We start from the raw sequence: 12,198 nt of genomic DNA, 5'->3' as shown, positions 1-12,198 counted from the left end.
AACTTGGCTGGGCTGTTGGCCGAGTACTCCGCGAAACCGGGCTAGCGGTGTAATATTCAGCGCGGTGCAGCCAATAAAAGCGGAAGGAGACTGACTTAATGTCGCAGTGCTGTGCGGTTCTGCGGAGAGGTAAATACACGCTGGAATTGTTATTGTGTCCAGCGGCCAGGTGCACTATGAAACCCTCTCGGATATTGTTCCAGCATCTCAGGGGCGACGTTGGCTGTACACGTGGGTACCTTAGAGAAAACGACTGTCTTACAAACATTTTGATTGCCCCAGCAAAGTGAATTTCCTGCATTCAGCGGAGCACCACGTTTTCTCGACTCCTCAGGTGTGTGTCGCTCTGTTGGTGATGACTCATGAGAAGCTTACGTAAGATTTAACATACTCATTCTCATAAATTAAGGATAATTACAGAATGTGGTGGCACACAACGTGGCACTACACAAAACTGGCGCTAATAGCATAGGCACATAGGGAACACACACGACAGAGATCTGTAAGTCGACGGAATTGTTGATAATATGAGAAAACCGTGCCGAAACACTTGTGCTACAAAACGCCACTGTTTCCTTTGCATGTACCCCGACGTCAATATGGGATATGATTACCATGCACACGTACACAGGCCGCACAACGGGTTGGAATACTCTGGATCAGGTGTTCGAGCAGCTGCTGGGGTATAGCCTCCCATTCTTGCACCAGTGCCTCTCGGAGATCCTGAAGTGTCGCAGGGATTTGAAGACGTGCAGCGATACGTCGACCGAGAGCATCCCATACGTGCTCGATGGGGTTTAGGTCTGGAGAACAGGCAGGCCACTCCATTCTCCTGATATCTTCTGTTTCAAGTTATTCCTCCACGATGGCAGCTCGGTGGGGCCGTGCGTTATCATCCATCAGGAGGAAGTTCTTGTGGTGTTGTACATTGTGGACGTCCCGTATGGTAGCGCCTGTACACGTTTCCTGTCTGCTGGAATGGTTGCCATAATCTGGAGGTCACACTTTGTGACACACAGAGGGCCCGTGCTACGACCTGCTGTGTTTGACCAGCCTCCAGTCGCCCTGGTATTCTACCCCTCATAACGTCATCAATATGTGTTCTTTGAGCCATTTTCTACACACAGTCACCATTAGCACGTCTGAAAACGTCTGCTCACTTACTCGCTGCACCGTACTCTGACATGCACCAACACTGCTCACTTACTCGCTGCACCGTACTCTGACATGCACCAACACACTTCTGCGTATGTGGACTGCTGCCAGCGCCATAGTGCGACAACCGCAGTCAAGCGCACCGCATGGTCATACCCCGAGGTGATTTAAACCCCCAAACCGCCCACCAGAGAGTTGTTTCACCACGTATCAGCATTATCCTTAATTTATGAGCATGAGTGTAGATGATCTCAGATCAGTGGCCTTAGACAACAGGTTTGCACACGAAATTCAGAAACCCTGTGGAATAAGCTCCTGTCATATCCACGCCACAATTGTAGTCATCATCCCCACGGTGGCATCGAATCTGGATGCCATTGCGTTTGCAGTTCTGTCCATTATCCCGTAAAAGTTGACTCATTTTGATATCTAGATGAACCCACTGGACGTTCGTGGCTCTGGAGGTTCTTTATACTTCTTAACTCATCGTCTTTTTACCTGTTTTGATACGCCTCTCTCATCTCATCCTGGATCAAGTCTTGGACTGTGTGTCCTGCATCACGGCTGGGAGAGACTTATTAGATTTCTTTGTTCGGGGATCCGTATTTAGCGGCGGTTCATCGTTCACTCATATAAGTTTATGACGTAGCCACTGTTCCCCGGAAACAAGTCATCTTCACATCTTCATTGTCATCTCCAATAACACATAAATACCGATCAAGGTGACGCAGTAGCAACACGATAGATTCACATCCACACATTCAGGGGATCGGCAGTTCAAAACCCCGGGTTTTCCGAAATAACTAAAGACAAGATGTGAGTGGGGGACGGGGCGTTGCTTATGTTTCCTGATAAGTGGTCACAGGCAAGTTTCTTTCCCCGATCCCCTCGCCGGCGGGACATTAGCCCATGTGTTCCTTCTCTGTAGTGTAATTTGTTAATAAAATTGCTCGAACCACGCTGGATTTCCAGGGAACGACTGTGCGCGAAAATTATTAAGTAAATATCACAGCTATTGTACGTTATTGTTCGAAAAATAAATGAACGTTTCGTGAGCGAAAATGCGGTAACCGGGGCAGAACTTTGCGGACCCTTTCATACCATTAATCTCTGCCGAGGCTGCGTATTGTCCAGCGGATCATGGTCGGTAGCTGTATCCTCAAGTTTTCTATACCGTCATTAAATTCGACATCAGAACAGGCGTAACGTTGGGGAAACGGCTAGCAGCAATGGCCTAACGCAGTTTGGTCAGCGGAACACTATGTTGTGGCATTAAGGGGACCACACCCTGCCTGTCTAACCCATGTTAATTTAGGCAAGTATTTGACCCATTTCTGAAAAAAAAAACTATTTGATGCAGGGCCTTAATATTTTTACTGCAGGTTACATGATGCTAATAGTCAACTGCACTAAAATCTACTTTATCCATTTTATAGTTTTTAAGAAATGCTTTTTAAATTTATTAACAAAAAATATTAAGTTTTTTCTGCAGAAAATATTTTTTTCTGAACTTCCTAATGGGAGAATATTAATGAATGTAGTACGAGAGGTGGCTTTTTATGTTGTGCAGAGTCTCTGAAAATTTCATTCATTTATCTATAATAGTTTCTGATATAATGGGGCATATGTACTGAAAATTTTAGTTTGCGGAAAATTGACTTCAAAGAAAAAACTTTTGAAATTTGTTACTTACATTTAATTAAAACTGTCCTGTTGCATATGATGGCCCTTCTTTGGCCTCTAGCAGCTCTTCCAGCTTCTTTTTCATCTTCCTGGATGTTTGTCTTGCTTTCTTGGCCATATTAGATGCTGACCTGTCTGCATCGGCTATCCTCATTTTTTCGCAATGTTGCAGCCCAGGATTCCCAGCTTTCTCAGTACACAAAACTTTCCAATATTACCACAATTGAATGTAATAACAGCATCATGAACTCCTAGTTTCATTGTATGCATGCCTACAAATACAGCTTTAGCAAGGCGGTTCCAAATTATGCTGTTAAAACATTCATTTGGGTCCTGTGTCTGCCCATGCAGACATTTCCTTGGAAGGTCAGGATGAGCCAAGTCTCTGAAAATAGGTTTAATTGCTGTAATAACAGCAGCAGGAAGAGAATGCTGGTGAGAATAAGATTCTCCAGTTGCCTGAGCCCTCTTGTGTTTGTACCACGAATTTTCTCCTGATGGACACAATCCATGAGATGGCTTATCATCAGTAGAGTACTTATGGAAGAATATGGCCCAAACATCTCTCTTCATTGCCTCCAGATTTTCTTTATTCCTCCTGATTGCCTGTCCGGTTAACAATTTTCCGTCCTCTAATTGGAAGCGTGTTGTTTACAAACAGCAGAAACAAAAGAATACCGACCGTTGCATTCCAAGGATAGCCAACACTCTCGGGAGTAAAAAAAAAAAAAAAAAAAACCCAACGTGCAATGTAAGGGATATAAAGATCTAAAATATATGAAGAAAAGTGGACGTGGCACATAAACACACGTGGTATGAAAATGCTCGAAAAATTTTTTTTCAGCAATATCCTTTTCAGAGTACTTAAAAAATGGCTCTGAGCACTATGCGAATTAACTTGTGAGGTCATCAGTCGCCTAGAACTTAGAACTAATTAAACCTAACTAACCTAAGGACAACACACACATCCATGCCCGAGGCAGGATTCGAACCTGCGACCGTAGCGGTCGCTCGGTTCCAGACTGAAGCGCCTAGAACCGTTCGGCCACAAGGTCGGCTCTGGCCAGATCGTTTGCTCGGAATGTCCAGAATATTGTTCAAAACAGTCAAATGGTTCAAATGGCTCTGAGCACTATGCGACTTAACTTCTGAGGTCATCAGTCGCCTAGAACTTAGAACTAATTAAACCTAACTAACCTAAGGACATCACACACATCCATGCCCGATTCAGGATTCGAACCTGCGACCGTAGCGGTCGCTCGGTTCCAGACGGTAGCGCCCAGAACCGCACGGCCACTCCGGCCGGCTCAAAACAGTCGCAAACGGTTATGCCCTGCTGGCATCGCGCGTTGTCATCCACAAAAATTCCATCGTTGTTTGCCAACATAAAGTCCATGAATGGTTGCAAATGGTCTCCACGTAGCCGAACAAGACCGTTTCCAGTCAGTGATTGATTCAGGCAGTCCATTCGGTGGAAACAGCCCACACCATTGTGGACCAACCAACAGCTAACACAGTGCCTTGTTGACAACTTGGGTCCACGCGGTCATGGGGTCCGCCGCACACTCGATCCCTACAATCAGATGTGACCAGACCAGACCACGGTTTCCCAGTCGTCTAGGGTCCAACTGATATGGTCATAAGTCCAGGAGAGGCGCTGCAGGCGATGTCTTGCTGTTAGCAGATGCACCCGCGTCGATCGTCTAGTGCCACAGCCCATTAACGCCACATTTCGCTGTACTCTCCTAACTGATACGTTCGTCATACTTCGCACATTGATTTCTTCGGTTATTTCACGCAGTGTTTCTTGTCTGTTAGCAGTGAGAATTGTACGCCAGCGCTGCTGCTCTAGGTCGTCAAGCGAAGGCGTTGTCCGTGATGAGAGGCTATGCCTGGAATTTGGTGTTTTTGGCATGCTATTGACACCGTAGATGCCGGTATATTGAAATACCGAACGACTTGCGAAATGGAATGACCAATGAATCTTGCTCCGACTACCCTTCCTGGTTCACATGCTGTGAATTCCCGTCTTGCGACCGTAATTACGTCGGAAACATTTTCAGATGAACCAGGTGCATGCAAATGATAGGTCAGTCAATGCACTGACATTTTACAGCTCGTGTACGCGACAGTACCGTCGTCTGTATACCTGCATGTCGCTGTCCTATGAATTTCGTCACCTAGTTGTTAAGTCGGCTACTTGTAGTTTTTATTAGTAATCAATTTGAAAAGAGGTATATAGCTCAACTAGTTTTATATCGTGAATATTTTTATCGTACGTTATTTTAGCGATTTAAAAGTTACAAACTTTATAATTCTATTACTTAGTCGACTGTAGCCTTCAGCTTGACGAATCAGAGCGCAGACGTGTTGTTACTGTGAGCGCCTTTGTACTCAAGTGTATGTAGCTGTGTGTTGAAATTGTTTTAGTATGGTAATTTAGTTTCCTATTATTTTACTATCCCTCTTTTTTTCCTTTCGTTTTAAACAGAACACCTGACATGACTTCATAAGAAGTCGAAATCTGTTATGTTACCATTTGAATGACCTGAGGATGAACAATAATTTTTAGGTAAATTGTAAACTGACCGTCAAGTCCACTAAACCGCAATGGAATAGCCCTCTACTGTTCTGTGATAAATTGGTACATTTCTGCTCGCTTCTTGTTGAACGTAGACCTAGTAATTATTGATTTGCAGGACATACCATATAAACGTTCAGGATGTTCACATGAATTCTCTCTGATTTCCAAGTGCAGTTTGCAATAAAAAGCGAGAAAGATACTTACGGTTTGTGGCATCCTAACTCAAAAAGTGCTATACGAAAAATCGCATGGCTACTACTTGGTTCGTCCAACACGTCTTGCCCATCGCTGTGAAAATTTTCGTTGGAGGAAGTGACGAACATGTGAACTCCAGTGCGGTGGTCCGCCGTCCTGCTGGAAGATTACATTCGGCTGAAGGGGAAGGAGCTGATTCTCAACGGATCTCTCAGCCGTGTCCAGATGAACGGCTGCTCTTAACTCTTTGTTCGATGAGGAAAAAATAAAATTGATCCAACATCGGTGTGCACAACACATTCACCTCTGACATGTTCCCGAAGCCCGAAAGACTTTTCCGAACGTCAGATGCAAATGTTGTGCCTAATAACATTCTCACATGTGTGCAATGTTGCTTCGCCAGAGAAAACGACATTTCGTAAATACACTAGTGTCCAAATGTAAAGCAACAAACAACTATTTTCCTGTGTTGTGTCTAATTAACGGTATAATCATACAACATGTCAACAGATATCCGTCCAATCATGTTCTGCACGGAAGATAGCATTTCGGTCAATTGTCAACAACGTCGACGATGACGTCAGAGCACCTATCAAAGAGGGTAGTGTAAACCGGGTAGCCCCACATCAAAAACTGTTGAAATGTGTGTAAATTCCTAAGGGACCAAACCGCTGAGGTCATCGGTCCCTAGACTTACACACTGCTTATACTAATTTAAAACAACTTACGCTAAGAACCACACACACACACACACACACACACACACACACACACACACACACACGAGGGGGGAGGGTCAGCCACGCCCGAGGGGGGAGGGTCCGCGGAATCCGTTACATGGCGCCTGAAACCGCGCTGCCTCGACGCGCGGCTGCCCCACATCCACAATCAGTGTGTACACAGTCAGAGACGGTGCAGTGTGGCACAGAAAAGACGCCTACCAGACTCTCTGCATTGGAGGGCCATGGTGTTCTTGTGGTCTTCAGTCCAGAGACTGGTTTGATGCAGCTCTCCATGCTACTCTATACTGTGCAAGCTTCATCATCTCCCAGTACTTACTGCAACCTGCATCCTTCTGAATCTGCTTAGTGTATTCATCTCTTTGTCTCCCTCTACGATTTTTATCCTCCACGCTGCCCTCCAATACTAAATTGGTGATACCTTGATGCCTCAGAACATGTCCTACCAACCTATCCCTTCTTTTAGTCAAGTTGTGCCACAAACTCCTCTTCTCCCCAATTCTATTCAATACCTCCTCATTAGTTATGTGATCTACGCATCTAATCTTCAGCATTCTTCTATAGCACCACATTTCGAAAGCTTCAATTCTCTTCTTGTCCAAACTATTTATCGTCCATGTTTCACTTCCATACACGGCTACACTCCATACAAATACTTTCAGAAATGACTTCCTGACACTTAAATCTATACTCGATGTTAACAAATTTCTCGTCTGCAGAAACGCTTTCCTTGCCATTGCCAGTCTACATTTTGTATCTTCTCTACTTCGACCATCATCAGTTATTTTGCTCCCCAAATAGCAGAACTCATTTACTACTTTAACCGTCTTATTTCCTAATCTAATTCCCTCAGCATCGCCCGATTTAATTCGACTACATTCCATTATCCTCGTTTTGCTTTTGTTGATATTCATCTTATATCCTCCTTTCAAGACACCGTCCATTCCGTTCAGCTGCTCTTCCAGGTCCTTCGCTGTCTCTGACAGAATTACGTCATCGGCAAACCTCAAATTTTTTATTTCTTCTCCATGGGTTTTAATTCCTACTCCGAATTTTTTCTTTTGTTTCCGTTACTTCTTGCTCAGTATTCAGATTGAATAACTTCTGGGATAGGCTACAACCCTGTCTCACTCCCTTCCCCACTCTTATAACTGCCATTTGGTTTCTGCACAAATTGTAAATAGCCTTTCGCTCCCTGTATTTTACCCCTGCCACCTTCAGGATTTGAAAGGGAGTATTCCAGTCAACATTGTCAAAAGCTTTTCCTAAGTCTACAAACGCTAGAAACGTAGGTTTGCCTTTCCTTAATCTATTTTCTAAGATAAGTCGTAGGGTCAGTATTGCCTCACGTGTTCCAATATTTCTACGTAATCCAAACTGATCTTCACCGAGGTCGGCTGCTACCAGTTTTTCCATTCGTCTGTAAAGAATTCGTGTTCGTATTTGGAGGGCCATAAGAAGAATGAAAGCAGGGCAGTCGCAAACTGATGTGGCCCGAAAGCTTAAAGTGAATCCTTCTGTTGTTTCTCCGGTGTGGCGACAATTTACAGAAACCGAAACAGAATCACGAAGATACAGGGCCGGCCAAGTGTGACTTTAGAAGAGATGACCGTTATTTGGCTCTGAAGGCACGTCGGTACCATCTTAGTACTGCACTGAAACTGGCATCCAACCTCGCAGCATCCACTGGACTTGTATCGAGGCAAGCGGTGTACAGAATGCTTCGCCAGAGTAACCTTTATTGTCGGAGACCTTCTGTTTATGAACCTCTGATGCGTCTTCACAGAAGGCAACACATAGAGTGGTGTCGTCAATATGCCCCCTGACGGTCCAACAGTGGGCCAATGTTCTTGTCGCAGATGACTCCCGATTTGGTCTGCAGAGTCACTCTCGACACATTCGCATCTGGAGGGAACGTGGAACACGATTTCGGAATCCAAACATCGTGGAAAGAGACCGCTATCGAGGAGGATCCGTAATGGTGTGGGCAGGGATTATGGTGACCACTCGAACATCTCTCCATAAAATTGTATGGGTGCATCAGCAAGGTTTAACTGGTGTCAGGCATCGTGTCGAGGTTCTGGGACCTCATGTGCGTTTGTTGCGAGGTGGTGTGGGTACAGAATTCGTATTGATGGACGACAATGTTTGACCTCATAGACCACAGGTGGCTGATGTTTTCTTGGAGACGCAAGATACTGCATGCATGGCGTGGCCTGCTCGCTCTCCCAATTTGAACCCCATGGAGCATGTCTGGGATGCGCTAGGTAGACAGGTTGCATCACGTCAGCATCCACCAACCACTCTCCCAGACTTGCGAGCAACTCTGCTCACAGCATGCCCCGTCGTTTGGCAGGCCTATATTACTGCCAGAGGTGCTAACACCCCATGCTGAGTGCATTAAGCAGTTGTTGGAATGTGTGTATCCGTTTAAGTTAGAATAAATGAACAACATTTTGTCTATCGTTATGCACATTGTAGTTGTTTACGTTCTGTGTTATTGACATTGTTTCTACTTTACCATGAGCCGTTTACACTGTTTTGTGGCAAAATAAACGCAACCTTGCAAAATTTCCGTATGTTGCTTTAATTCTGGACACCAGTGTAGTTGGGTTTTGCCCGATGCGTTCCAACATCGCAATAACAGATTTGTGGCAAAACTGCAAATCGTTTCCCTTGAGTCTTATATTTTATCACGCGTACGTTTTCTGCTAGAGCCTGTCTGTCTGTTTACAATTTACTCTCCGGGTGGCTAGCAACGTGTCATACTAAGTCCTGGTCGTCTTAGTGTCTGGTGGCTCCCTCTGAAATTCACGTCGGAAATTTCTGTGGACAACACTGGGTGATTTCGATTCGCATACCACACGAAACGTCAGGCTCTCTCTGGAGGCGTGCTCATGTCTGGTAATTCTTTAGCACCAGAAACAAAACGAAAGAAATCGTTTAGAAGAAAATCTAGCACAAAACTTTTTTAGTTGCTTTACATGATGCCATGTTTCATAGTTTTCTTAACTGCATTTGTAAACTAGATAGGTGTCATATGAACACCCCGTATTTATCTGATTTTAGATATTCATTATTGAAAGGAACGCAGCTGAGGGAGTGAAATATTGACGAATGTCTGTTGCATTTGTTTCAGGTGAGAAGTGACTGCCGCCACAAAGCCGTCCTTGGAGGCAGTAAGTGTCCAGAAATATTTCTCATATAACCATGCTAACGTAAGTCTTGTAACATAAAACAGGTCACGTATATAAATGTGCCAGATGAGTGCAGAAGGGGAAACTCTGCCGCTTTTCTACAGGAAAAAAAGTCGAAACCGACGTGCAGTTTCATCATTTCGTGTTAACGATGCATTTCATGAATTGTGTTCAGGAGCTTCTCTCTGTGGTTTTTTTTCTTTACTGATTTCCGTTTAATATATGGTAATATCTCGACCATTCCATTGGGCAAGTAAGTGGCATTACTGGTCCACACGAAATACGCTCGCTTAGCGCCAGAAATCGGAGATCCTGATGCAAAATTCCAAGGCGACACGTAGTGTGATAATCATATCTCAGACATCCATAAGTAGAGTCAGACAGTGATTTAGCTACAAAAAAGTGGTTCTCCAAGAAGTTTTTCCTCACCCAACAGGTCCTCGGCTCGCGGTGTTGTGATCAGCGCCTCTGCCGCAGGAAGACCGCACTGCAGTTCCTTCTCTAAATCCTCGCACAAACGAAAAAATGGCTGACATCGAAATAAGTGTCCAAGGAATAGAAAAGCAACTGGAATCACTCAATAGAGGAAAGTCCACTGGACCTGACGGGATACCAATTCGATTCTACACAGAGTGCGCGAAAGAACTTGCCCCCCTTCTAACAGCCGTGTACCGCAAGTCTCTAGAGGAACGGAAGGTTCCAAGTGATTGGAAAAGAGCACAGGTAGTCCCAGTCTTAAAGAAGGGTCGTCGAGCAGATGCGCAAAACTAGAGACCTATATCTCTGACGTCGATCTGTTGTAGAATTTTAGAACATGTTTTTTGCTCGAGTATCATGTCGTTTTTGGAAACCCAGAATCTACTATGTAGGAATCAACATGAATTCCGGAAACAGCGATCGTGTGAGACCCAACTCGCTTTATTTGTTCATGAGACCCAGAAAATATTAGATACAGGCTCCCAGGTAGATGCTATTTTTCTTGACTTCCGGAAGGCGTTCGATACAGTTCCGCACTGTCGCCTGATAAACAAAGTAAGAGCCTACGGAATATCAGACCAGCTGTGTGGCTGGATTGAAGAGTTTTTAGCAAACAGAACACAGCATGTTGTTATGAATGGAGAGACGTCTACATACGTTTAAGTAACCTCTGGCGTGCCACAGGGGAGTGTTATGGGACCATTGCTTTTCACAATATATATAAATGACCTAGTAGATAGTGTCGTAAGTTCCATGCGGCTTTTCGCGGATGATGCTGTAGTATACAGAGAAGTTGCAGCATTAGAAAATTGTAGCGAAATGCAGGAAGATCTGCAGCGGATAGGCACTTGGTGCAGGGAGTGGCAACTGTCCCTTAACATAGACAAATGTAATGTATTGCGAATATATAGAAAGAAGGATCCTTTAGTGTATGATTATATGATAGCGGAACAAACACTGGTAGCAGTTACTTCTGTAAAATATCTGGGAGTATGCGTGCGGAACGATTTGAAGTGGAATGATCATATAAAATTAATTGTTGGTAAGGCGGGTACCAGGTTGAGATTCATTGGGAGAGTCCTTAGAAAATGTAGTCCATCAACAAAGGAGGTGGCATACAAAACACTTGTTCGACCTATACTTGAGTATTGCTCATCAGTGTGGGATCCGTTAGATCGGTTTGACGGAGGAGATAGAGAAGATCCAAAGAAGAGCGGCGCGCTTCGTTACAGGGTTATTTGGTAACCGTGATAGCGTTACGGAGATGTTTAATCAACTCAAGTGGCAGACTCTGCAAGAGAGGCGCTCTGCATCGCGGTGTAGCTTGCTCGCCAGGTTTCGAGAGGGTGCGTTTCTGGATGAGGTATCGAATATATTGCTTCCCCCTACTTATACCTCCCGAGGAGATCACGAATGTAAAATTAGAGAGATTAGAGCGCGCACGGAGGCTTTCAGACAGTCGTTCTTCCTGCGAACCATACGCGACTGGAACAGGAAAGGGAGATAATGACAGTGGCACGTAAAGTGCCCTCCGCCACACACCGTTGGGTGGCTTGCGGAGTATAAATGTAGATGTAGATGTAGATGCCTGTAGATCGCGCGTCCCGGGTTCGATTCCTGGCCGGTTCCAGGGTTTTCATCGCTTTGGGACTGCGTGTTCTCCTAATCGTTTCATCTCATCGTCGTCTCAAAGATGTGCAAGGCATCCGAGTGCCATCAAACACTTGAGACAGGTGGCCACATAACCCCAGACGGGTATACATGCCATACAGGCCACTGAGGATGAGGTGCTTAGTGCATAAAAAGAAGGAAGTGCGTATGGCATGAAAACAAACAGCCGTTTATTTCTCAAAGAAGAAGAAGACAATATAGAAGCAAGTAACGTACGGCAGAAAACTGTTTCCATTAATTCACATAGATTTGCTATTCTGTATTGCTTCTAAAATATTTCGTTTTTACTTCTTAATTTCCAGAAATATGTCATACCTGAGATCAAGCGTCGTTCTTAGAATACTTCTTTTTTAGCATTTCAACTTTTTCAAACGTACAGTTCGGCACAAGACATTCATAATCGCATAGACAGTCCGGTAATGCTAGACCTATGGTGTTTTATATAAAATTTTATAACTAAAAGGCTTAAGTTACAAATATTCGTAAGTTATACCGT

At 44.4% G+C, this 12,198-nt stretch overlaps 1 protein-coding gene across 1 annotated transcript in view; it reads left to right on the top strand.

The window, feature by feature from the left end:
- LOC124797879 (CD109 antigen) overlaps positions 1-12,198 on the top strand; it is an 855,659-nt gene that overhangs the window by 384,187 nt on the left and 459,274 nt on the right. Inside the window, exon 3 of the mRNA XM_047260975.1 lies at positions 9,497-9,536. The gene's annotated coding sequence lies outside the window, so the exon portion shown is untranslated. The remainder of the gene's footprint in view (positions 1-9,496; positions 9,537-12,198) is intronic.

This window comes from Schistocerca piceifrons, chromosome 5 (assembly GCF_021461385.2).
Source record: "Schistocerca piceifrons isolate TAMUIC-IGC-003096 chromosome 5, iqSchPice1.1, whole genome shotgun sequence".
NCBI classification, from domain to species: Eukaryota; Metazoa; Arthropoda; class Insecta; order Orthoptera; family Acrididae; genus Schistocerca; species Schistocerca piceifrons.
The sequence above is the reverse complement of the archived record's forward strand: the minus strand, read 5'-3'. Positions and strand labels throughout refer to the sequence as shown.